The 27,813-nt window shown below is 41.6% G+C and overlaps 1 protein-coding gene and 1 pseudogene across 1 annotated transcript in view; one reads left to right on the top strand and one right to left on the bottom strand.

Annotated features, from left to right (window-relative positions):
• Positions 1–27,129, bottom strand: part of itgb2 (integrin, beta 2) — a 98,622-nt gene extending 71,493 nt beyond the window's left edge. Inside the window, exon 1 of the mRNA XM_026145788.1 lies at positions 26,920–27,129. The gene's annotated coding sequence lies outside the window, so the exon portion shown is untranslated. The remainder of the gene's footprint in view (positions 1–26,919) is intronic.
• Positions 1,131–4,097, top strand: LOC113008410 (GTPase IMAP family member 8-like; annotated as a pseudogene).
• Positions 27,130–27,813: the final 684 nt, after the last annotated feature.

The following is a 27,813-nucleotide window of genomic DNA, read 5'->3' as shown; positions in this document are numbered from 1 at the left end:
CACCCTGGCTTACCAATCTAAAGGCTCTCAATGAGATCCTGTAGAAGTGTGTGAACCAAGACAGCCCTACAACATCCAGAGCCTTCAGGAACTCAGGGCAAACCTCATCCACCCCAGGAGCTCTACCACCAACGAGTTGTATAACTGCCTCTGTGTCCTCACCTATGGTGAGGGATGACTTTGTCCCTGTTGTCCCCAGACTCTGGTTTCTGGAGGCAGCAGCCTAAGCAGAGAACCTCACACCTTGCTCTTTCTCGACAACTCCTCTAGCTTATCCGGTGGAATACCAAAGCATTCCCAGGCCTCATGCACTAGCTCAGGCTCCTTCCCCACCAGAGAGGTGAGAGTCCATGTCCAAGACACCAGTCTCTGTAGCAGGGATCAGTCTGCCAGTGTCTCCGTTCTTAGTACACACATTGCACCCGACCTCTATGGCGTCTTAAGATGGGTTACCTAAAGGAGGATGGGCCTATGTTCCTTCTTCAGGTTGCACCCGGCCAGGCCCCATGGGCTAAGGCAAGTCACCAGATGCTCTCCCTCGGGTCACCTCCCATGTCCTAGCTCCAAAATGGTGCCCAGGTAACCGGATGCCTGACAGGGTAAACTGTTCCCTTGGTCTGGTAAGGGTCTTATAAGGGTCTTCTAAATGGCTTAGTGTCTGGTCCCTCACTCAGGGCCAACTTGTAATGGGACACACAACCAGGTGGCAAAAGCCCCCCAACAGCATAGCACCTGGGATCCCTGGAACACACAAGCCCCTCCACCACGATAAGGCAGCGATTCACAGAGGGGCAGATGATATTAAAAGGTGATACTGGTTGTGCGCTGTGAATAGAGAGTGCATCTGCAGTTTTCTTGTTATCGTGAGCAATCATCAGCTAACTGCTTTAGGAAAAATAAGTAAATGGTGGTGGTATTTAACCAATCAGGTGATCTTATTAATGTTTCAAACCCTGTAACAGAATGTAGTAAAACTGTGGTGACAAAAGTCTGTGTGTCACAATTTTAAAGGTAATTTACAAGTTTTATCTTTGTTTTTCAGCACATGAACTCAGGATAATGCTTTTTGGAAAAAGTGAGAACAAAAAATCATCCCTGGAAAAGATCATCATTAGAAAGAAAGAGTTTAATATGCCTAAAGTCCTTGGAGGAAAGCAATGTCGCGCTGCCTCTGGAGAGTGGAAAGGGAAACCGTTAACAGTAGTCAAAACCCCCGACATCTTCAGTCTGTCTGTGAAAACTCTGTTCGAAGTGATGAAGAGCTGTGTGAGTCTCTGTCCTCCTGGACCAAATGTTCTGCTGCTGTTAGTGAAACCTTCTGATTTCACTGAAGAGGACAGAAAAACTCTGAATTTGGTCCTGAGCTTGTTTGGTCAAGATGCCCTTAAACACTCAATGGTCATTATAACACAGAAAGAGGAGAAAGGCAATAACTCAGTGGAAAAACTCATTGAAGACTGCAACCAAAGGCAGAACTGGTTTGAAAAAAATTGTTCTGCTACAGATTATTCAGAGTTGATGGAAGAAATGAATGAGATGGTGAGTGAAAACTGGGGAAAATATCTAACGTTAAAAGAAGAGGCTAAACCCAATCTGAAGTCCAGTCTGAACCTGGTTCTGTGTGGGAGGAGAGCAGCAGGGAAGACGTCAGCAGCCAAGGCCATTTTAGGTCAGACTGAGCTTCATTCAGCCTCCAACTCATCAGAGTGTGTTAAACATCAGGGAGAGGTGTGTGGACGTTGGGTTTCCCTGGTGGAGCTGCCTGCCTTGTATGGAAAACCTCAGGAGGCAGTGATGGAGGAATCATCAAGTGTATCTCCCTCTGTGATCCTGAGGGTGTCCATGCCTTCATCCTGGTCCTACCTGTGGCTCCCCTCACTGATGAAGACAAGGCAGAGTTAGAGACCATCCAGGACACATTCAGCTCTCGAGTCAATGACTTCACCATGATTCTGTTCACGTGGACTCAGATCCTACAGATCCAGCTGTTGGTAACTTTTAAAGGAAATAAGAACATCCAGAAGCTCTGAGAGCTGTGGAGGAAGATCAGTTGTTCTCAACACCAAGAACAAACAGCAGATCCCAGAGATGTTTGAGATTGTGGACAAAATTAGTCAGCCTGCAGGACAACTGTGCTGTTATACAACTACAACATTTTTACACGCACAAATGGAGAAAGTCTTAAAACTTGTCACTGGTAAGTAATTTAGATTTTCTATTTCCAATGACCCAGAGTTTTAATCCAGTATACAAGTGTTAACTGTTCTTGTTTTCATGTTTTAGGTGGTGAAGTGGAGAACAGGACTCAGACTGTCTCAGGATTGTGCTGATTGGGAAGACCGGCTGTGGAAAGAGCTCTACAGGAAACACCATTTTAGGAAGAGACGAGTTTGAAGCTGCATCAAGTCAAATGTCAGTCACACAATGTTGTAGAAAGTACACGGTGAGGTGGACGGTCGTCCTTTGTTGTGGTCGACACTCCTGGTCTGTTTGACACAAGTTTGTCCAATGAAGAAATTCAAGAGGAGCTGGTGAAATGTGTCAGTCTCCTGGCTCCAGGACCACATGTCTTCCTGCTGGTGGTAGAGATCGGCAGATTCACAGCAGAAGAGAAGGAGACACTGAAACTCATCAAGAAATTTTTGGGAAGAATTCTGAAAAGTTCACCATCGTTCTTTTAACCAGAGGTGATGAACTGGAGCGTCAGAGAGTCTGTTGATGATTACATCAAGAACAAATGTCACAGTTCCTTTAAGAAGCTGATCTCTGACTGTGGAGGAAGATACCATGTGTTCAATAACTCTGACAAACAAAACCGCACACAAGTCAGTGAGCTGATAGCAAAGATTGACACCATGGTGAAGGACAATGGAAGCTTTACACCAACGAGATGCTGCAAGAGGCTGAAACTGCGATAAGGAAGGAGATGCTGAGGATTTTAAAGAAGAAGGAAGAAGAGATCAGGAGAAAAGGCAGAATTTGAAAGAAAACATAAAAAGAAATGGAGGCATGAAGAAAAGAATGATGAAGAAAGAGAAAAGGAGAGAATACAGAGAGGAAAAAGAACTCGAAAAAATGAGAAATAAAATTAGAGAAGAAGAAGAGAAGAGAAAGCAGGAACAGGAAATCAGGGAAAAGGAGAAAAGGGAAAAGGAAGCTGAAGAAGAAAGACGCCGACAAGAATTTGAAACAGAACTTGAAAAGCTGGACAAACAAATTCAGTCAGAAAAAGAGGCAAAAGAAAATGTGGACAGAAAACTGGAAGAAGCCAGAGAAGAGATGAGAAGAAAACAAGAGGAGTGGGAGAAAGAACAGAAGGAATGGTGGGACAAACAACGACAAGACGAAGACAAAAGACGAGAGGAAGAGAAAGAAAAAATGGAAAAACTACAGGAAGATTATAACGAAAAGCTGGAATGTGAAAAAACCAATAAAGAAGAGGATCAAAGAAGAAGAGAAGAGGAAATAAAAGAACTGGAGGAAATTCATAAGAAAACTCTGGATGATCTAAAGAAGAAACATGAAGAGGAAGCCAGAAAGAAAGCTGAAGAGTTCAACCAAGCCCAGAAGAAACACGTGGATGATTTAGCAGCTCAGAAGGAAGAACATAAGAAGGAAATTTACGACTTGGTGAGACGTGTGACCAAAAAGACTGACTATTCGAATAGGATCAAGAATTTAATGCAAAAACATGAAAAAGAAATGAGATCTGTGACAAATGAAGAGGGGATCGAAAACCTCCAGGAAGAACATGAAGAACAACTAAATAAGTTAATGCAAGAAATTTTGTATGAAGAGATCAAGGACGCGTCGACCTGCAGCATTTTATAAAGAGAAATCCACTTTTACAGCTGTTCTTTAACTGTTAGAGGACAGAAACAAACAACATGTGCAGAGTTGTTGTTCTGCATGTTTTACACATGATTGTTCATCACGACCACAGAAAAAGCTGCTGATTGGATATCATCTCAAATAGTTCAGTTCAGTTTTATTTATATATATATAGCACCAAATCACAACAACAGTCGCCTCAAGGGGCTTTATATGGTAACGATAAGACGCTACAACAATACAGAGAAACCCTACAATCAGATGATCAAACACTTTGGTGACAGTGGGAAGGAAAAACTCCCTTTCACAGGAAGAAACTTCCAGCAGAACCAGGTTCAGGGAGGGGCGTGGCCATCCGCCCACTAACTCCACTCATAACCAATAATAATCATTTTGATTTACACGTTAACCTGCACTATGTAAGTAAAATTACTCATGTGGATGATTTTCTTTGGTTTGGTCAAAATCACCATTCGACCAAAATGTTTTTTTTTTCTTTTTTAATATTAGATTGTTGTTAAAAGGAATCTTGATGTTCTTTCATATATTGTTCTGTTGTCAATATTTGTGGTTTGATTATGATTGTTTTTTGTTTTTGTTTATTTTGCATAAATGTGTCATTAATAATAAACACAAGATGAATAAATAAACAAGTGAAAGAAAACTTAATGATTATTTTTCTTTCACTTATGATGAATAAATAATTTTTTTAATTTTGTTATAATTTAACCTGTTCTCTCCAAATATCACAGCAGTTATTCATTATAAAAACATATCTGCATATCATTTACACCAGTTTTATGGCAGAACTAAGATGTTATCCGTGTTTTCTTTAATTATTAATGTAAACAGTTTTTCTCTGTAATCAGCTCTGATCGTTGTTAAATGATGAAGTCAAACATCTTCATTCAGCTCTGAATTTATGTGTTTTTAAATTACTGAACTTGCAAAATTACATGAACTGCTCCACCTATGCTGACATATTTGATTTGCATAAGTTTTTGTCTATAAGGTAAAATGTGTATAACCTGTATTATGGTAATTAGTGATTGTAATGTGCACAACAAAGTCCTGATAAAGAAACTGTTGCTAATAAAAACAAAGGTTGGAATTTTAAGCAAAGTTTGAACTTGTTTCTTGAGTCATACTGTGGCAGCATGAGTGGGTTTGTGTTTTTGGTGCCTTTTCATTCTCAGCATCGTTGCAGGTAAATGCAGGATCCCTGAGTGGTCAAAAAACATTTGGTTTTTTTCTTAATCTGATTTAAGTCTGGACTCAGACACTCAAAAACTTTTTTAAGGAGAATTTGCTGGTTTTGGATCATCGTCCTGCTGCATTACCCAAGTGCTCTTTAGCTGCAGAGCAGGAAGTGATGGTCGAAGCTCCTTCAGGTTTTTCTGGTGGAGACATTCAGGAGCAGAATTCAGCAGCAGCCCAGCCCATCACACTACCATCACCATGTCTGACTGTTGTTGTGATCTTTTTATGAACTGCTGTTAGTTTGATCCAGATGTAACGAGAATCACAGTTCAGCTTTTGTCTCGTCAGCCCACAGAAAGTTTTCCCAGACGTCTCGGGGATCATCCAGATGTTTTTTGGCCAATGAGCAATGAAAGGAGACACAAGTCCTTTTAAAGACCGACAGCTGAGTGTGAGAGCTGGACTCAAAAATATCCCATTGGTTACTTTCTTACCTATTTTTAATCAGCTTTAATTAATAAAAACATAAAAATGTTTTTGGATTTCGGCATCATTGCTCATGTACCAGTTAAATAGTAGTTAATTAACCTGCATCATATGCATCATCTAACACTGTGCATTTTCTTCACAAGCATCTATAGGATTATTCAAATGAGCACAAAAAACAATCTGAACTAAATGTTGATGCAGATTCAGTTCCTGCTGATGCTGCAGATTTTTAGTATGTCAGAGAATGCAATATAATCACAGCAGTTATGTTCTCTCCTCGTCCACCGTCAGCCAGACACGCCTCTGCTTCACTCTGCCTCTGATGGACGTCTCTCACTGTGGGGACAAACATGTGATGCTGATCTGTCTGAATGGATCTGCTGCAAACTCAGAGCTGAGGCTTTACTGACTTCTTTCTCCAGTGAGCTTTTAATAACCTGAGTGGTGTGTGTCACATTCTCATCAGCAGCACAGTTTGTGTCTCATGTAGTGTTTTTGTTTCTGGGATTGTGACATTTAAGGAAAACCAGAATATTTCTGGATTCCAGCTCTTGGGTGGAGGTGTTGGTGCTTACAAGAAGCTCTGTGTGTGAATAAAGTGCAGGCTGACTGGGAGCTGGTTCAGAGCGTTGCCTCACCTCGTGCTTCATGCTGATTGGATGAAAAAAAAAACCACCCCATGCAGCAGGTAGGGAGGGAGAGCAGCACCTTCATGGATTTTATTTCAAACTGTTTGACTCATCCAATCTCCATGGCAACAATAAAATAATTCATGTTTCATGTTTTTTTTAACCAATAACTGAGCAGTCCCTCCTCTTTTACTCCTTTTTCAGCTGTTTTAAATCAATATTGAAAATGTTGAAGTTCAAATCCAATGTTAGTCCAATAACTGATCGACAGCCTCCATCAGTCTCTGGGTGGAGAATGATGGAGGCTGAGCAGCTGATTCTGTTCCCCCTGCTCTTCATCACATCCTGTCGCCATGACTTTTATCTGAACTTGGAGAAAAACCATGAAACATACTAATAATAACCTCATTTATAAAGCACTCTTTACAGGATAAGAACCACAAAGTGCTTCACAATGATATAAAACAGATATACATAAAACAACACAATCGAGCATACAGCACAGCTGGAGCTGCTGTTATAAGAATAAATACAATAAATGCAACGTAAAGATGGAGGCAGAGTTATCCCATCTGCTGCCTTTCTGAACTGAAGTGTGGAGAGAAGCTTGGTTTCACTCTGTCATTTACGAAAATGCTGATCAGGACTTTTCAAGACAGTTTTTTATTAACTACAACAAATGAATCTTTTTAAAAAACAGAACTAAATGAACAATTTCATATCTGATCCTATTTGGGAGGTTTAAAACAGCCTGGAAAATGACTCTTCGTGTGAGCGATGAGGATGTTTTTATGGTGCTTTCTGTCGTTGCTTCACACTTTGTAGAAATATCGTTTAGTTTGAGATGGAATAAAAAAACAAAAAATGCAGGGTAAGGGTTATGCAAAGTAAAGATGATCTGACTGATCGCTCTGAATATGAATCCAACAAGGTTGATTCAATCATCTTTGTTTTGCTGAATGGCTCAAAATGTATTCTTCTGCATGAAACTTGTTAAACAGCCAGTTAATGATGTAATCAATAACTGGTATTGATTACATCTGAAGCCTAAAGGAACATGAAGATCAGACGTGTCCAGACAGCAGTGATAAGAAATGAGAGTGCTGTTGTTGGAGAGCTCTTAGTTGTGGGTGTTTGGTCTTTAAAAGGGACCGTTTGGTTTGTGGGGTGAACATCCAGCTGGGCGTGGAGCTGCTGTGGACGTGGTGGAAGACTTTCACAGGTCTGTTTCCTCGACATCGCTGGCCTCCTGCAGACCGTCCACAGCCAGGCAGTGAGCGCACTACGTGCTGGTCAAAGTGCAGAACCAGCTCCCGAGCCAACTCCTGGAAGTCCTGACCACGGCTCAGCGTCTCCCAGTTTGTCCCTGCAGTCAGAGAATGTCCATCGGAGCGAAGGTAGAAGCAGTGTCTGGCTGACGGGTACATGAGGAGAGGACAGGAGGTGTCCTGGAGGTCGGAGTCTTGTTGTTGGGACTGGATGGAGTCTGGCTGCTGGATCTGTGCTCTGTGGTCCGTGCTTCCATCCATCGTGGTCTGGGTGATGTTCTCAGTGTGAACTGTGGGACTCTGCCCTTTAGGCTGCTTTTATATCGTGAGAGCTGCGTGCTGATTGGATGAGACAGAACAGGACCTACAGGTCCAGGTCTCCATTGTTCAAGTGACCCCCCCCCCACCCCCACCCCCACCTCACCACAGGCTGAAGCCATTCAGGAACAAACCAGAGTGTAATCAAAGCAGTTTGATTAGTTTTCGTTGAACACAAAGGACTTTGATCATTTTTAGTGATTATTCATTATCATTGAATCATCTCTGACAGTGATGAAGTCATTTTTATTACATGTTTATGTTAATGATATAGAAACAATTTAACAGATTTTGTCTTTTAGCAGGATGAAACAAATTTTATTTAAACATATAAAAGGAACTTTCGAAAAGTTCAGAAACATTGCACCTCCTGCTCTAACTGGTCACTCAAATGAAGAGTGTGAAAACTTTCTTTCTTTATTAATAAGTCCTAATATTTCCGGAGCAAACATCAGTCCTCCTCCTTTTCTCTCTGACTCCCACGCTTTAACAGGCCACCCACTCTTAAAGAGTTTTGGACCAAGCTCTCTGAACGCTGTTCATCAGTTTGGTTGACAAAATGAAACCACCACACTCTTCAAAAGGGTCTTCAACACCATTGGACCCGTTTGTTCTTAAGGTAATAATTCTCTGACCTCCGTCTGGTGTCCCTACATATTTTAAACAAGCTGCCTTTTATTTCAAAAGTGTTCTATATATGCTCCCACATATCCTGAATAGCTTTGAGTACATCTCGTTACCATTGTTATGCAGACGCTATTCAGCTGCATATGTCCTTCAAACCCAGAATGTAGCCACTTAGACTGAGGAAACACTGCGGTCAAGTGGAGCCCTCACTTACGAAGTCACAGTCGAGGAATGTAAGCCATTTAGAATTTTATACCTTCCAACATTAGCTGGAGATGTTTTAATCTGGTCACTTTGGAAAACCTTTATTATCTGTTAATTACATACAGCTCTAAAAGCTTTAATTCTCACGTGAAATGTATAATTGTGTTTAATAGTGCTCTTATAGACAAACCATATTAGTTCTGACTCCATTATCTGATTTAATCATCAAGCTTCTGCAAATAATCCGAGACACATATTTTAATAGAAACAGAAACACTTTTAGCCTCCTGAATGTTTCAGTGTTGATTCCATCTTCTGTGTAAAGTGGAGATCTTTGGGCTTTTCTATTTGGGTTGTTCGAGATCCGCCGCAGTAAACTCGCTGTGGAGGTCACAGCAGCGAAGCATTTTCTCAGGATTAATCTTCAGGTAGCAGGAAACCAGACCCCATTTATAAAGTTAGTTATGATCAACACCTACGGTTCAGATTACACACTGATTAACAGGTCAGGTTAGAGATCATCAGGTATGACATCCACTGCCTACTGTCTTCGTGTCTCCCTGTGAGCATCAATAATAAATAAAGATTATTAGACAGTTTTATTTCCTGCATTTCTTTCTGTTGGCAGCAAACAATTTGTCAATATTTTTATTGTTCAGTAAACGTTACTGACACTAAAACAGAAACACCTGTACTGTACCTGCTGACCTCGTATATTATTTAATCTTTACTCTTGTAACAAGTAAAGATTAAATTATATATATCTATATATAGATATATTATATATAGAATAGATATAGATATAGATACACACACATATGCATATGTAGTCTGGCCCGGAGACTCAAACCCAGGACGCTTCTACTGTAAGCTGTATGGGTGCTGCTCAATCACTGACCTAACTGCTTCTCAGTGTCTCAGTTTTCTCACTGCTCTGTGATCGTCAGTGAGTCCTGTCATTGACATAATTCCATCAAACATGAGCGGTTTAAAGCACTCGGGCTCAGCACGACTCACTCTTCTAATCCCGTCAACACCTTGCACTTTGTTTACGCGTCAGAGATGCAGTGACGCGTCCTGCTTTATGACAGCGTCACTGACTCTGGACTGGTTGTTGGGGCTGTGATCCAAATCTCAGACTTTGTTGTGGGTCAGCTTCCTCTCAGGTGGTTCTCTTTTGTTCACCCTGGGACTTTGTGAGCTCGAACATCAACTCATCAAAGTAAGGCTTTATTGTCAAAAACAATATGTACATAAAATCCCAAATCCTTGGAGCGGCTCGTTTATGACGTGAACGCGATCCGAACCGACTACCAGGTGTTGGTGACGTAAATGGCCAGGTGTGCTTTGTGTTCGTAAAGCATGACGGTACTATACACGTGCACAGGTGAACTAGCAGCTCGCCATGAAATGAACCAAACTGTCCAGTCTGCTCCTTCTTCCTGTGTTTACTTTTGTTGCGCCCGCCCCCCACACACCTGGCCGCACATAAACCAAAAACTGTAAGTTTAGAAACGCACCAGCTGATTCGGTCCAGAGGAAACACTGCGGTCAAGTGAGCCCTCACTTAAGAAGTCACAGTCAAGCTAGCCGCCCCGAAAATGTGGTTGCACTACTCTTACGTATATTACGGTATAGGTGAAGACTGGCTTAGAAACGCAGTGTTTTCTGTCCTGACACTATTTTACTTCACAATCCACTCCCAGTTTTAGTGTATCTCCACTTTCCCCCCTGTGATCCACAGGCCAAATTACTGTATGATTCAGAGAAAATTAACAATAAAATTTACCCAATTTACTCTACTGTACTCTTAATGTCCTCGTCTTTGACCTCAGATTACAGGAAAACTATAAGAGGTGACACAGATATCTCACTGGATTATGCCTCTGGGTGACCCCCACTCTGCACCCTGTCATCCACAGCAACAATTACTGTATGGATTTCTGATAAAATTAAATCCTATTCCATTACCAAACAAAATGAGTTCATTGAAGTATTTGCTTAACTACAAGAAATTTCTTTCCACACACAATTTAAATTTTTCAAAATGTCATTCACACACCACCTCAAGTAGCAACTTTAGTTTTAGACATTATTTATTCAGTGCTTAATCACAACAATAGTCACCTTAAGGCACTTACATAATAAGTTAAACCTTACAATAATACATACAGAGAAAAACCCAACAATCATATGAGCCCCTATGAGCAACAGTGGGAAGGAAAAACTCCCTTTTAACAGGAAGAAACCACCGGCAGAACCAGGCTCAGGGAGGGGCGGGGCCATCTGCCTCAACCGGTCAGGGTGAGAAATTACATTTCTCAGATTACTGATTTCTCATATTACTACTACACAGTTTAGATATATTGTTATTCATTATCTGTCATCACACAAATCAACCCAAAAAATCAAAAAGGAAATACTTGAAGTACGAGCACAAAGCAAGAATGTTATACACATTGTGTTTTACACATGTGTTCCTCAAAACACCAATAACAACTATAAGCAGATTATTCAAGTAGCTTTCACTGCATGTGGAATTAGGTTACACAAAGCACACACTTCCACTCTGTCTTCTGAGCACTGCTGAGCTGTTCATTTGTCATGTCCAGGCCTTCAGAATGGAACCAGCGGTTATCACACTGGATCTGTAAACAAAAACAAATGAACTTTCATAAACACATTAAGTAAATAATTCTATGTTTTAATCAATTACAATCTTTAAGACACAGAGTCAAATACTTTGTTGTAGATAACATAAAACAATTTTTAAAAATACTATACCCAGTCAGTGATGGAGGGTCCTGGATTAGGTGGTTTCACCGTTGCACACATGGCACAGTTGTTATATTATATAATTATATATATATTATATATATATATATATATATATATATATATATATATATACATATATATATATATATATATGTATATATATATTTTAGTATTTGACAGTTTGACACAAATAAATATGTCCATTTGAAGAAGATATTACACACCGGAGGCCTCAAGTATTGTCTGTGCAAATGTCCTTCGTGCCTGGGCCATCTCTTTTTTTGTCGTCAAAAATGTCATTTCTGGTTTATTTGGGAATGCTTCCATTACTACTTTGACCATCTGAAATAAAAAACCCCAAAAACAATTAAATGAAAACATCTGCAAATGTTACACTTCCTGTTTACACAATTTAACCTTTTAAGATTATTTTAACTTCCCCCACCCATCTTCTTATCTAATTTTACAGAACAATATTATTGCATCAATGTGGTGCCATACCATGACGACCATTACTCCGCAGCTAGAACCATCCCGTTGAAATGGATGTGTCAGTACTCCTCCTCGAAGTCTCACATTCACCCAGTCTGTTTTGTTGTAGCATGTCCTCCTCATTTTGAAGTATTCACTTTGTGAACGTAACATACATCACATTTATATACAAATGAATGATAAAAGTCACACAGAAAAAGACACATATAGTACATATCACTGTTTTTAATGGTGTGTCAGAAAGCCCTGTGCTCTACATTATGTTAGATGAAGTATCAAACTTATTAACATGTTCTTTTAAATCTACAAATGTTAACTGTCTCAAATGTATCACTGCTTAAACACTGTCAGTGGTTTTTTTATTATTTAAAATTACATATGTGAGTAATTTTGAATTATTTTTTTAAATTCTTTAAAGAACTGATAACCACAGATTTTATTAAACTTTAATCTACAACCATACGTTCACCTTTAGAAAAAGACCTCCTAAGTCCTCCTGTCACTTTTCTAATATTTCATGTTATTATATACATGTAATAACGCATAATTACCGGAATCTTCTGGCTGCACGGTCAGACTCTTCCTGCTCCAAAGAGTTTCTTGAAGGATCGACCAAATACAGACAGCTGTCATCTGCATTTATGTACTGCGATAGATATATAAATTTAAAAAGTACATAAATTTTCAATAATGTGTTATTGAAACAAACTGTTTTCACAGAAATGCTGCTCGTACTAACCAGAAACTTCCAGTGTATATTTCCAACAAAGGATAAAACGGCTCTAGTTGTCAAAGTTCACCTGTGACATATTAGGAATTAATTACAAATTTGCAACAATACCTTTTCCATTTCGAGACATTAATTAACTTTTAAAAAATTAATTCTAGAATATATAAAAAAATTTTTTTACCTTGGACAAGCTTTGTCTCCTGATTAGTTCTCTCTCCATAGAGGATCACACCGCTCGTGTAGTGGTTCATAATGTAGATATTATTCCCCTGATTTAGCCGAATGGCCCAGTGGTGCAGGATACTTTCAATGACCTGAGGAGTATAATAAATAACCTTTTATTACTTTGTAAACATGATAAAGTTTTGGAATACAATCTTTAATAAAGATTTTTTTTACTTACGTATACTCAGTATTCAGTCATGAGGATATGCCTGGAATGTCGATCTAAAGCAGTACTTACTGAATGTGTAGGGAAAAACTAATGTCCTGCCCCAGCTTTAACGTTAACCTTATGCAGTACATTTTTTTTTTAAATAACTAGTTTACATACCTCTCCAACAAGCCAGCTGTGTGGTCTAAGGGTCAGGAACTCACTGTGACGTATGACAAAGTTGTTACCTCTAATCTGAGATGGGACCACAGAAACAACAACTTCCGTTTCCTGTTGTTTCCACAAATATGCGACCTGTGTTTCAACAAGACAATAGTAACTAAATTCAAATAATTCTTCTTATGAGAACATTCATTGTAATCAATTACAACGGTTTTAAATCTAACTAAATCTAACTAAATCTAACTGTCCAAGCCGGGGGTTCGAACCGGCAACCTTCCGATTACAAGGCGAACTCCCAACTCTTGAGCCACGATCGCCCGTCATAAATAAAATAAAAACATGAGACAGTTAAAACAAACAATAGAAGAGGACAACAAACAATAGGTAACAACGCAACAAGCTAAAACAGCCAACTAGACAGAATCAAAAGCCAAAGTAAAAAAATAAGTTTTAAGACGTGATTTAAAAGACTGGATAGACTCGGCAGTGCGAATATGAACGGGGAGGTTATTCCAGAGTCTGGGTGCCACGGATGCAAAGGCCCGGTCGCCTCTTGACTTCATTCGAGTCCTAGGTTGTGCTAGGAGCCTATGGTTGGATGATCTAAGTGCCCTGTTGGGATTGTATGAATGGATTAAATCAGAAAGATAACTGGGCGCTAAATTATTCAAAATATTAAAAATGAACAAAAGAATTTTAAAATCTATACGATATTTAACAGGGAGCCAATGTAATTTGGCTAAAATTGGAGTTATGTGTTCATGAAGTCTTCACCTATACCGTAATATACGTAAGAGTAGTGCAACCACTTTTTCACCGCGGTAAAGTGAGCCGTCATTTGTGAGCCGCGGTCAAGCCAGCCGCCTCCTATCCGCCGCATAAATTTCCTTGCGCTTTTACACCAGTCTTTACGGTAGCGCCTTTTCGCTTTATATCCTGATTGAAAGCCTAGACTCGCGCACACACGCACGCGCGTGAACAGTCACACGCACGCGCGCACACAAATTACAATGGAACAGCCCAATACAGCCATCGTGACAGTCTGGTTGCATATTCAAAAATTCATTAAAAATCATTATTAAAAGTTGATGCCAAGCTTTCAACACAATCCTCTTCTCGGACACCTACTTTACCTCTGGGCCAGTTTTTACCCAGATTTTAACTGTAGAAATTCCTCAGACAAAATTAATGGGTAACTTGTATCCAATGCAGTTCGGCCATTACACTACAATTATGGTCCAATTTCATTCCAACAAATTTCCATTAAAAAATCATCCTGAGTAGTTGATGTACAACTTTCAACACATCCCCCTCTGGGACACCTACTGTACCTGTGTGCCAAGTTTCATCCAGATTTTACTGTAGAATTCCTCAGAAATTAAAGGGTACTTGTATTCAATGCAGTCGTCCAATACACTACAATTATGTCAATTTTCAAAAATTCATGAAAAATCATCCTGAGTAGTTGATGTACAACTTTCAACACATCCCCCCTCTGGGACACCTACTGTACCTGTGTGGTTGCCAGGGTTCCAGCCAGCATTTACTGTAGAAATTCCTTCAGAAATTTAATGCGGTACTCTTGGTATCCAAGTGCCTAGTCAGGCCTAATACCACTTCACCTAAACGTTTGTGTCCAATTTTTCCAAAAAGTTCATGAATAATATTCATCCGCTCCCCTGAGTAGTTGATGTCAAAAACACAACTTTCCATACCACGATCCCCCCTCTCCCCTGGGGACACCTACTGTACCGTGTGTGCCCAAGTTTCATTCCAGATTGTAACTGCAGCGAGAGAAATTCCTCAGGAAATTTAAAGGAAACTAATATATTCCAGATTCCAATACAGTCAATACACTACAATTATGGGAAATTTCCAAAAAATTCATTAAAAATCACCCATAATAGTTGAGGTCCACACTTTCCACACTTTCTTACTCTTTGGGGGCGTCCCTACCCGTAACCTCTGGGGCCAAGTTACATCTCCAATTCCACTGTAATCTTTATCAAAAATTGAAAGAACAATTATATGTCAATGCTGGATGTGTGTCCTTTCAAAGTGACACTAAATAACAGAACTCAGGCACATCAGGGAATAATCCAAAAGGCGGATTTATTAAACGAAAACAACATACAAAATATCTCTAACCCATACTACATAACCTAAAAAGAAACAAAGGGACACTTAGAAGCACAAGGAAACAATACTGAAAGGGCAAGAGACACAGTCCAAACACAATCCACAACTAAAATGCCAAAAGAACAAGTCATCCCACATAGCAGACGGGTCTTGCCTGGATCTGGTGTCAAGCCGGCACTGCTGGCTGACTTCTGGCATGGTAAGATGGCACTGTTTATGTGATGGCATGCCACATTTGGCCTGATTGGGTGAATGTGACATGTTGTATAGAGCACTTTGAGTAATATGGGTGAGTAAAAAAGTGTTGTATAAGAATCAGTCCATTCACTGTCTGAACAGAGTTTCGTCATGTTACTTTTGCACTATTATGTTCCAGCACATGTTGTTATTACATGGCTTACATGGCTAAGGTACACATTAGGCTGACATCTGGGGCCAGAGCTGAAACTGTTCTGGGCCAGCACAGGGCCAGCAGTGTGTCTGCAACTGGCCTTGTGCTGGCTCATGTGTGGGCCACCTCTGGTAAACCAGATCTGGGCCACCATAGGGCCGTCATTCTTTGCGGTACGCAGGCCATGTGTAAGCACATTGTGTGGGACAGATCCAGGCCATACCAATTTTGCTATGTGGGAGGAATTATGTAAAAATAGAAACATCATAAAAATGAAAATGAACATAAAGTAAAATGTACTGAAAAGAACATCAGTATGGCCATCATTATTTGCTTGGAAAGTCTAAAGTTCCATGGCTTTGAACAGCCAGAGAACGCAATGCCCAGCTTAGAATGACTAAAAGTAACTTCTTTTAACATTCTGTCATTCTGCTTCTATATCAAAAATCCACTAAAAATAGTCATTTGAAAAAAAATATTCGCCACTTTTCATCAGTTTGGGTTCCTCTGTTTATAGCAATTTTTAGAAAAGAACCCAATACCTTTGTCACTATACAGTTGTACAGTGAGATACAGAGCATCTCCTACTCATTGCAAACATGCTGGGAGGGTGGCTCTATCCGCCTTAGTGCAGCTGCTGTACCATACTGTGATGCAGTAAGTTAGTAGGCTCTCAATGGGCGAGTGGTGGAAGGGTGAGCTGTAGTCCACAAAGAGCATTCTGGCGTAGCTCTGCCGCTGTTCTAGGTGACTCAGCACCGAGTGGAGGGTGATGGCATCTTCTGTGAATCTGTTTGCACGGTATGCAAACTGGTGGGGGTCGAATTCTGGGGGGAGGTAATCCTTGGTGTGCTGAAGGACTAGTTTCATGATTACCGGTGTGAGGGCCACAGGGCAATAATAGTTCAGGCTGGTGATGGGAGACTTCTTTGGTACTGGGATGATTGTGGCTGATTTTAGACAGGATGGGATGGCTGCTTCATCCAGTGAGAGGTTGAAGATTCTGGTGGAGATGAGGGTGAGCTGGTGGGCACATGGTCTTAGCACTTTACCACGTATTCCGTCTGGACGCCTTCCTGGGGTTCACTGCTAGGAACACTCATCTGACATCGTGCTCCGTTACAGTGAATGGAGCGGTGCAGGAACCAGGTGAGGATGAGGATGGGAGCAGGGCTGAGGCAGATGAATGCTGCTGTTGTGGTGTTTCAAAACGGGCAAAGAAGCTGTTTATGTCCTCTGCTAGCTGCACACTCAGGTTTTCTGTTTTCACAGTTCTGCCTCTGTGGTTTATGATGTCTATTATTCCATGCCATGTGTTGTTGCTGGACAGGTGGGACCCCTTTTCAGGTCAGCTCGAGCAGACCTGTACAGAGCTCTGTCAACAGACCTACAGGGAGTGCAGAATTATTAGGCAAGTTGTATTTTTGAGGAATAATTTTATTATTGAACAACAACCATGTTCTCAATGAACCCAAAAGACTCATTAATATCAAAGCTGAATGTTTTTGGAAGTAGTTTGTAGTTTGTTTTTAGTTTTAGCTATTTTAGGGGGATATCTGTGTGTGCAGGTGACTATTACTGTGCATAATTATTAGGCAACTTCACAAAAAATAAATATATACCCATTTCAATTATTTATTTTTACCAGTGAAACCAATATAACATCTCCACATTCACAAATATACATCTCAGAATCAGAATCAGAATCAGAATCGTGTTTATTGGCCAAGTACAGTGGGGCAAAAAAGTATTTAGTCAGCCACCGATTGTGCAAGTTCCCCCACCTAAAATGATGACAGAGGTCAGTAATTTGCACCAGAGGTACACTTCAACTGTGAGAGAGAATGTGAAAAAAAAATCCATGAATCCACATGGTAGGATTTGTAAAGAATTTATTCGTAAATCAGGGTGGAAAATAAGTATTTGGTCAATAACAAAAATACAACTCAATACTTTGTAACATAACCTTTGTTGGCAATAACAGAGGTCAAACGTTTACTATAGGTCTTTACCAGGTTTGCACACACAGTAGCTGGTATTTTGGCCCATTCCTCCATGCAGATCTTCTCGAGAGCAGGGATGTTTTGGGGCTGTCGCCGAGCAACACGGACTTTCAACTCCCGCCACAGATTTTCTATGGGGTTGAGGTCTGGAGACTGGCTAGGCCACTCCAGGACTTTCAAATGCTTCTTACGGAGCCACTCCTTTGTTGCCCGGGCGGTGTGTTTTGGATCATTGTCATGTTGGAAGACCCAGCCTCGTTTCATCTTCAAAGTTCTCACTGATGGAAGGAGGTTTTGGCTCAAAATCTCACGATACATGGCCCCATTCATTCTGTCCTTAACACGGATCAGTCGTCCTGTCCCCTTGGCAGAAAAACAGCCCCATAGCATGATGTTTCCACCCCCATGCTTCACAGTAGGTATGGTGTTCTTGGGATGCAACTCAGTATTCTTCTTCCTCCAAACACGACGAGTTGAGTTTATACCAAAAAGTTCTACTTTGGTTTCATCTGACCACATGACATTCTCCCAATCCTCTGCTGTATCATCCATGTGCTCTCTGGCAAACTTCAGACGGGCCTGGACATGCACTGGCTTCAGCAGCGGAACACGTCTGGCACTGCGGGATTTGATTCCCTGCCGTTGTAGTGTGTTACTGATGGTGACCTTTGTTACTTTGGTCCCAGCTCTCTGCAGGTCATTCACCAGGTCCCCCCGTGTGGTTCTGGGATCTTTGCTCACCGTTCTCATGATCATTTTGACCCCACGGGATGAGATCTTGCGTGGAGCCCCAGATGGAGGGAGATTATCAGTGGTCTTGTATGTCTTCCATTTTCTGATGATTGCTCCCACAGTTGATTTTTTCACACCAAGCTGCTTGCCTATTGTAGATTCACTCTTCCCAGTCTGGTGCAGGTCTACAATACTTTTCCTGGTGTCCTTCGAAAGCTCTTTGGTCTTGGCCATGGCGGAGTTTGGAGTCTGACTGTTTGAGGCTGTGGACAGGTGTCTTTTATACAGATGATGAGTTCAAACAGGTGCCATTCATACAGGTAACGAGTGGGGGACAGAAAAGCTTCTTACAGAAGACGTTACAGGTCTGTGAGAGCCAGAGATTTTCCTTGTTTGAGGTGACCAAATACTTATTTTCCACCCTGATTTACGAATAAATTCTTTACAAATCCTACCATGTGGATTCATGGATTTTTTTTTTCACATTCTGTCTCTCACAGTTGAAGTGTACCTCTGGTGCAAATTACTGACCTCTGTCATCATTTTAGGTGGGGGAACTTGCACAATCGGTGGCTGACTAAATACTTTTTTGCCCCACTGTATATGTGCAGACACATACAGGGAATTTGGTTCCGGTAGATGGTGGCTCTCAAGCACAGCAATGTAAATCTCACACACACACACACACACACACACACACACACACACACACACACACACACACACACACACACACACACACACACACACACACACACAAGTGTCTATATATACACATTACACATACATACACAAAGCTATGTAAACCAACTATAAATAACGAATCTAACCTTATATACATAAAATACAGAAATGAATGAGGTGGAATGAATACTACAAAATGTACATAAGGTGCAGTTGCAGTCTGGCAGTGGGAGCAGTGTGACAGGTCAACTGTTAAGAAGGGAGATGGCGAGGGGAAAGAAACTGTTCCTGTGTCGGGTGGTCCTGGTCTGCAGGCTTCTGTACCGTCTGCCAGAGGGCAGCAGATCAAAAAGTCTGTGTGCAGGGTGTGAGGGGTCTGCGATGATTTTCCCTGCCCGTTTCCTGGTTCTTGAGTGGTACAGATCCTGGATGGAGGGCAGGGGGGGGGCGCTGATGATCCTTTCTGCTGCCCGTACAGTCCGCTGCAGTCTGCTCCTGTCCTGTTTAGTGGCTGCTCCATACCAGACTGTGATGGAGGAGCACAGGACAGACTCAATGACCGCAGTGTAGAACTGGATCAGCAGCTCCTGTGGGAGACTGTACTTCCCCAGTTGTCTCAGGAAGTACATCCTCTGCTGGGTCTTTTTGAGGATGGAGTTGATGTTGGTCTCCCACTTCAGGTCCTGGGAGATGGTTGTACCCAGGAACTTGAAGATCTTCACAGTCGACACAGGGCTGTCTGATATGGTGAGGGGGAGCAGAGTTGAGGGATGTCTCCTGAAGTCCACTGTCATCTCTACAGTCTTAAGAGTGTTCAGCTCCAGATTGTGCTGACTGCACCAGAGTACCAGCCGCTCAACTTCCTGCCGGTATGCAGACTCATCACCATCTTGAATGAGGCCAATGACAGTGGTGTCATCTGCAAACTTTAGGAGTTTGACAGCAGAGTTATTGGAGGTGCAGTCGTTAGTGTAGAGGGAGAACAGTAGTGGTGAGAGGACACATCCTTGAGGGCACCAATACTGAGGGACCGGGTTTCAGAGGTGATCTCCCCCAGCCTCACTTGTTGCTTTCTGTCTGTCAGGAAGCTGGTGATCCACTGACAGGTAGCTGGTGACACGCTGAGCTGGGAGAGTTTGGAGGAAAGAAGTTCAGGCACAATGGTGTTAAAAGCCGAACTAAAGTCCACAAACAGGACCCTGGCATAAGTTCCCGGGCAGTCAAGGTGTTGCAGGATGTAATGCAGCCCCGTGTTCACTGCATCATCCACTGACCTGTTTGCCCGGTAGGCAAACTGCAGAGGGTCCAGCTGGTGGCCTGTAATGTCTTTCAGATGGGCTAACACCAGTCGTTCGAAGGATTTCATGACCACAGACGTCAAGGCGACAGGTCTGTAGTCATCCAGTCCTGTGATGGTGGGTTTCTTGGGAACAGGGATGATGGTGGAGCGTTTGAAGAAGGAGGGAACTTCACACAGCTCCAGGGATCTGTTGAAGATGCGAGTAAAGATGGGAGCCAGCTGTTCAGCACAGGTTTTGAGGCAGGAGGGTGAGACGCCATCTGGTCCGGGGGCTTTCCTGGGCTTCTGTTTCTGGAATAGTCGGCTCACATCCTGAGTGTGTATTATTAGTTTCAGGGAGGAGGAAAGGGGGGTGAGAGGTGTGGTGGAGTTCGTTGAGTCTGGGTTGGAGAGGGTGGTGGTGGTCGTTGAGTCTGGATTGGGGAGGGTGGGGGTGGTCGTTGAGTCTTGATTGGGGAGGGGCAGAGTGAAGGGGGGAGAGGTGGAAGGTGTGTTGGGGGTCAATGTCTGAAGCAATGTCCCTGGGGAGGGGAGGGTGGGGCATGGGAGTCTGTCCGTCTCAAACCTGCAATAGAAAGTGTTTAACTCGTTGGCCAGGTCTTTGTTTGCTTCAATAGTGGGTGGGGGGCGTCTGTAGCTGGTGATTTCCTGCAGGCCCCTCCACACTGACGCAGGGTCGTTGGCTGAGAGCCGTTCTTCCAGCTTCTGGGAGTAGATCCTTTTAGCTGCTTTGATCTCCTTGGTCAGTGTGTTCCTGGCTTGCTTGTACAGGACCCTGTCACCACTTCTGTAGGCGTCCTCCTTGGCCTTGCGAAGATGTTGGAGTTTAGGAGTGAACCATGGTTTATTGTTGTTGTATGTGCAAAAGGTCTTTGTTGGCACACACACGTCTTCACAGAAACTGATGTATGATGTCACAGTGTCCGTGAGCTCATCTAGGTTCTCAGATGCAGCTTCAAAAACAGTCCAATCAGTGGAGTCAAAACAGTCCTGCAGTTCCTGCTTTGCTGCGTTAGTCCACTTCTTCACAGTTTTGACTACAGGCTTGGCACGTTTGAGTTTTTGCCTATAAACTGGAATAAGATGGACCATGCAGTGATCAGAATGTCCCAAAGCTGCCCGGGGCACAGAGCGATAGGCATCTTTTAGAGTGGTGTAGCAGTGATCCAGTATGATGTTGTCCCTGGTGGGGCAGTCTATATGCTGTCTGTATTTAGGGAGTTCGTAGTTTAGGTTTGCTCTGTTAAAATCCCCAAGAATAATTGTAAAGGAATCCGGGAATTTCCTCTCCAGGGTAGTAATCTGGTCAGCCAGCTCGCACAGTGCGTTGTTCGCGTTGGCCTGTGGAGGGATGTAAACTCCGACCAGCATGAAGGAAGAAAACTCCCGCGGTGAATAAAAAGGTTTACAGTTGATGAGAAAACTTTCCAAGTGTGGGCTGCAGTGTTTCTGTAACACTGTGACATCAGTACACCAACCTTCATTAATGTAGAAGCAGACTCCACCACCCTTTGTTTTCCCTGAGAGCTCTGTTTCGCGGTCCGCCCGGTGAAGTTGGAAGCCCAGCAGATTTAAGACAGCGTCTGGGACTCGCTCACTGAGCCAGGTTTCAGTGAAGCACAGGGCAGCAGAGCGTGCAAAGTCCTTGTTAGTCCGGTTTAAGAGCAGTAATTCGTCGACTTTGTTTGGAAGAGAGCGGAGATTCGCGAGGTGAATGGAGGGGAGTGCCGTGCGGAATCCTCGCCGACATTCAAAAACAAAACAACAACAAATCAGCGACCAATATAGCCACCTTTCTTTGCAAGGACACTCAAAAGCCTGCCATCCATGGATTCTGTCAGTGTTTTGATCTGTTCACCATCAACATTGCGTGCAGCAGCAACCACAGCCTCCCAGACACTGTTTAGAGAGGTGTACTGTTTTCCCTCCTTGTAAATCTCACATTTGATGATGGACCACAGGTTCTCAATGGGGTTCAGATCAGGTGAACAAGGAGGCCATGTCATTAGTTTTTCTTCTTTTATACCCTTTCTTGCCAGCCACGCTGTGGAGTACTTGGACGCGTGTGATGGAGCATTGTCCTGCATGAAAATCATGTTTTTCTTGAAGGATGCAGACTTCTTCCTGTACCACTGCTTGAAGAAGGTGTCTTCGAGAAACTGGCAGTAGGACTGGGAGTTGAGCTTGACTCCATCCTCAACCCGAAAAGGCCCCACAAGCTCATCTTTAATGATACCAGCCCAAACCAGTACTCCACCTCCACCTTGCTGGCGTCTGAGTCAGACTGGAGCTATCTGCCCTTTACCAATCCAGCCACGGGCCCATCCATCTGGCCCATCAAGACTCACTCTCATTTCATCAGTCCATAAAACCTTAGAAAAATCAGTCTTGAGATATTTCTTGGCCCAGTCTTGACGTTTCAGCTTGTGTGTCTTGTTCAGTGGTGGTCGTCTTTCAGCCTTTCTTGCACTGAACATAAGTTCCCTGCAATTTCTGAAGAATATTACAGTAAATCTGGCTGAAACTTGGCCCAGACGTACAGCAGGTTTCCCGGAGGAGGGATGTGTTGAAAGTTGGACCTCAACTACTCAGGATGATTTTTAATGAATTTCTGAAATTTCCATAATTGTAGTGTATTGGCCGACTGCATTGGATACAAGTACCCATTAATTTCTGAGGAATTCTACAGTAAATCTGGCTGAAACCTGGCACACAGGTACAGTAGGTGTCCCAGAGGGGGGATGTGTTGAAAGTTGTACATCAACTACTCAGGATGATTTTTAATGAATTTTTGAAAATTGACACAATTGTAGTGTATTGGCTGTAATAGATTGAATAAATGTTTCCATTAATTTCTGAGGAATTCTACAGTAAATCTGGATGAAACTTGGCACACAGGTACAGTAGGTGTCCCAGAGGGGGGATGTGTTGAAAGTTGTACATCAACTACTCAGGATGATTTTTAATGAATTTTTGAAAATTGACATAATTGTAGTGTATTGGCTGACTGCATTGAATACAAGTACCCTTAAATTTCTGAGGAATTCTACAGTAAATCTGGCTGAAACCTGGCACACAGGTACAGTAGGTGTCCCAGAGGGGAGATGTGTTGAAAGTTGTACATCAACTACTCAGGATGATTTTTAATGAATTTTTGAAAATTGACATAATTCTATTGTATTGACTGTATTGAATTGAATAAAGTACCCATTAATTTCTGAGGAATTCTACAGTAAATCTGGATGAAACTTGGCACACAGGTACAGTAGGTGTCCCAGAGGGGGGATGTGTTGAAAGTTGGACATCAACTACTCAGGATCATTTTTAATGAATTTCTGAAAATTGACATAATTCTATTGTATTGACTGTATTGAATTGAATATAAGTTTCCTTTAATTTCTGAGGAATTCTACAGTAAATTTGGATGAAACGTGGCACACAGGTACAGTAGGTGTCCCAGAGGGGAGATGTGTTGAAAGTTGGACATCAACTACCCAGGATGATTTTTAATGAATTTTTGAAAATTGACATAATTCTACTGTATTGGCCGACTGCATTGGATACAAGTACCCTTTAATTTCTGAGGAATTCTACAGTAAATATGGATGAAACTTGGCACACAGGTACAGTAGGTGTCCCAGAGGGGGGATGTGTTGAAAGTTGTACATCAACTACTCAGGAAGATTTTTCATGAATTTTTGAAAATTGACATAATTAAATTGTATTGGCTGACTGCATTGGATACAAGTACCCTTTAATTTCTGAGGAATTCTACAGTAAATCTGGATGAAACTTGGCACACAGGTACAGTAGGTGTCCCAGAGGGGGGATGTGTTGAAAGTTGTACATCAACTACTCAGGAAGATTTTTCATGAATTTTTGAAAATTGACATAATTAAATTGTATTGGCTGACTGCATTGGATACAAGTACCCTTTAATTTCTGAGGAATTCTACAGTAAATCTGGATGAAACTTGGCACACAGGTACAGTAGGTGTCCCAGAGGGGGGATGTGTTGAAAGTTGGACATCAACTACTCAGGAAGAATTTTCATGAATTTTTGAAAATTGACATAATTAAATTGTATTGGCTGACTGCATTGGATACAAGTACCCTTTAATTTCTGAGGAATTCTACAGTAAATATGGATGAAACTTGGCACACAGGTACAGTAGGTGTCCCAGAGGGGGGATGTGTTGAAAGTTGGACATCAACTACTCAGGATGATTTTTCATGAATTTTTGAAAATTGACACAATTGTAGTGTATTGGCTGTAATAGATTGAATAAATGTTTCCATTAATTTCTGAGGAATTCTACAGTAAATTTGGATGAAACTTGGCACACAGGTACAGTAGGTGTCCCAGAGGGGAGATGTGTTGAAAGTTGGACATCAACTACTCAGGAAGATTTTTCATGAATTTTTGAAAATTGACATAATTAAATTGTATTGGCCGACTGCATTGGATACAAGTACCCTTTAATTTCTGAGGAATTCTACAGTAAATATGGATGAAACTTGGCACACAGGTACAGTAGGTGTCCCAGAGGGGGGATGTGTTGAAAGTTGTACATCAACTACTCAGGAAGATTTTTCATGAATTTTTGAAAATTGACATAATTAAATTGTATTGGCCGACTGCATTGGATACAAGTACCCTTTAATTTCTGAGGAATTCTACAGTAAATCTGGATGAAACTTGGCACACAGGTACAGTAGGTGTCCCAGAGGGGGGATGTGTTGAAAGTTGGACATCAACTACTCAGGATGATTTTTCATGAATTTTTGAAAATTGACACAATTGTAGTGTATTGGCTGTAATAGATTGAATAAATGTTTCCATTAATTTCTGAGGAATTCTCCAGTAAATCTGGATGAAACTTGGCACACAGGTACAGTAGGTGTCCCAGAGGGGGGATGTGTTGAAAGTTGGACATCAACTACTCAGGATGATTTTTAATGAATTTTTGAAAATTGACATAATTGTAGTGTATTGGCCGACTGCATTGGATACAAGTACCCATTAATTTCTGAGGAATTCTACAGTAAATCTGGCTGAAACCTGGCACACAGGTACAGTAGGTGTCCCAGAGGGGGGATGTGTTGAAAGTTGGACATCAACTACTCAGGATGATTTTTAATGAATTTTTGAAAATTGACATAATTCTATTGTATTGACTGTATTGAATTGAATATAAGTTTCCTTTAATTTCTGAGGAATTCTACAGTAAATCTGGATGAAAATTGGCACACAGGTACAGTAGGTGTCCCAGAGGGGGGATGTGTTGAAAGTTGTACATCAACTACTCAGGATCAGAATCAGAATCAGAATCAGAATACTTTATTGATCCCTGGGGGAAATTGTTTTTTGTTACAGTGCTCCATTTTAAACCAACATTAAGACAAGACAGACAATACGCTAACTAAGAATAGTACAATATATACATATATATACATACATACATACATAAGTCACTTATAAATAAATATTTGGAAAAGAAACATGTGTAGTTGTAGCAGCAAACAGTGTGTTAAGTGGATGCGTTGTACAGGGAGATGGCCACAGGCAGGAATGATTTCCTGTGTCGTTCAGTGGTGCTTTTCGGTAATCTCAGTCTCTCACTGAACGAGCTCCTGTGACTGACCAACATGTCATGGAGTGGGTGGGAGGTGTTATCCAACATTGTCTTTATCTTGGACAGCATCCGCCTCTCCGACACCACCTTGAGGGAGTCCAGCTCCATCCCCATGATTTTTAATGAATTTCTGAAAATTGATGCAATTGTAGTGCATTGGCTGTATTAGATTGAATAAATGTTTCCATTAATTTCTGAGGAATTCTACAGTAAATCTGGATGAAACTTGGCACACAGGTACAGTAGGTGTCCCAGAGGGGGGATGTGTTGAAAGTTGTACATCAACTACTCAGGATGATTTTTAATGAATTTTGGAAAATTGACATAATTCTATTGTATTGACTGTATTGAATTGAATATAAGTTTCCTTTAATTTCTGAGGAATTCTACAGTAAATCTGGATGAAAATTGGCACACAGGTACAGTAGGTGTCCCAGAGGAGGGATGTGTTGAAAGTTGTACATCAACTACTCAGGATGATTTTTAATGAATTTCTGACATTTCCATAATTGTATTGACTGTATCGGGCCGTTACATTGTAATTTGTGCGCGCGCATGCGCGCGCGACTGTTCGCGCGCGTGCACGTGTGCGCGGGTATAGGCTTTCAATCGGCACATAAAGCGAAAAGGCGCTACCGTAAAGACTGGTGTAAAAGCGCAAGGAAATTTATGCGGCGGATAGGAGGCGGCTGGCTTGACCGCGGCTCACAAATGACGGCTCACTTTACCGCAGTCACGTACCTTCACGGCGAAACTGTGCCACCTTGTGGTGACAACTGAAATACTGCGTTTCAGTTAAATAACAATAACTACAACGCAGCCCAACACATTTCACAACTAGAGAACACAAATTGAATATCTCAGCATTTTTGGTCTTGACCAATAAAATAGTAAAAACTGTCTCGACTTTACCTGGTGATATTCTCATGCACGAGGCGACCGCGAAAACGCCAAACAAACGTCACCACACCGATTCAGTTCACACGACGGTAAGAGCCAACGATCTGGAAAATGTTGTCTTCGTTTTTACTCCTCCGCATTTTGTTGCTCCGATTCACAGCGTTCACAACTAAAGTGTGCAGTTTGGTTTGTGTGCACTCAAACAGAGTCGAGTCAACTACTGCCACCTGTAGCCAAGTGTCATAGACTACAACCAGACACACATCTCTGTCACCGCGTTTTTATTCCCGTGTCATGCACAATACATTTGTAACTTTGCGTTTTTCGTTGTGGCGTCATGCAAAAAAAACTTTAAACTAAGTGAAATTGTATTGTGTATTTATTTTTTGGCCTTCATTGGTAAGAAATACCTAATTATAGCTATACACAAACTTCTAGAAATCACCACTCCTATTCACAGATGAAATAGTCAGTGTTTATTTCCCTGTTTGTCGGTATCCTGAAAAGCAAGTCTACCGCATTTCTGTTTAACCGTCACCAGTTGATCTGCGACTCCAGTTAATCTCGAACACCGGACACGCTGAAGGTCTCAATAAAAGAAGAAAACGAATATTAAACGATGAGAAAACTTTGTGTTGTGGTACGGCTACTAAGAATAAGTATTAAGTTTGAATCTGAAACGAAACGAAAACCGAAAGTGAACGCCTTGAATTAGGTTTCCTGAGTTGTTGTTGTTGTCGTTGTTTTTCCTTTTACTAAGAGTCAATCTGGGCTTCAATCAGTGTTCAGTATTTTCGTTTGTTTACATCCTGGGTGTTGGTTTGAAGTGTTGAGGACAAATAGCAAACTGGATCTGAATTCACTTGCTCTAATATGAAGATCAGGATAAATGGTCACATAAATTTG

The sequence above is a fragment of the Astatotilapia calliptera genome, chromosome 16 (genome assembly GCF_900246225.1).
Source record: "Astatotilapia calliptera chromosome 16, fAstCal1.2, whole genome shotgun sequence".
Classification (NCBI taxonomy): domain Eukaryota; kingdom Metazoa; phylum Chordata; class Actinopteri; order Cichliformes; family Cichlidae; genus Astatotilapia; species Astatotilapia calliptera.
Note: the sequence above shows the minus strand (reverse complement) of the source record. Positions and strands in the feature narration are given on the sequence as shown.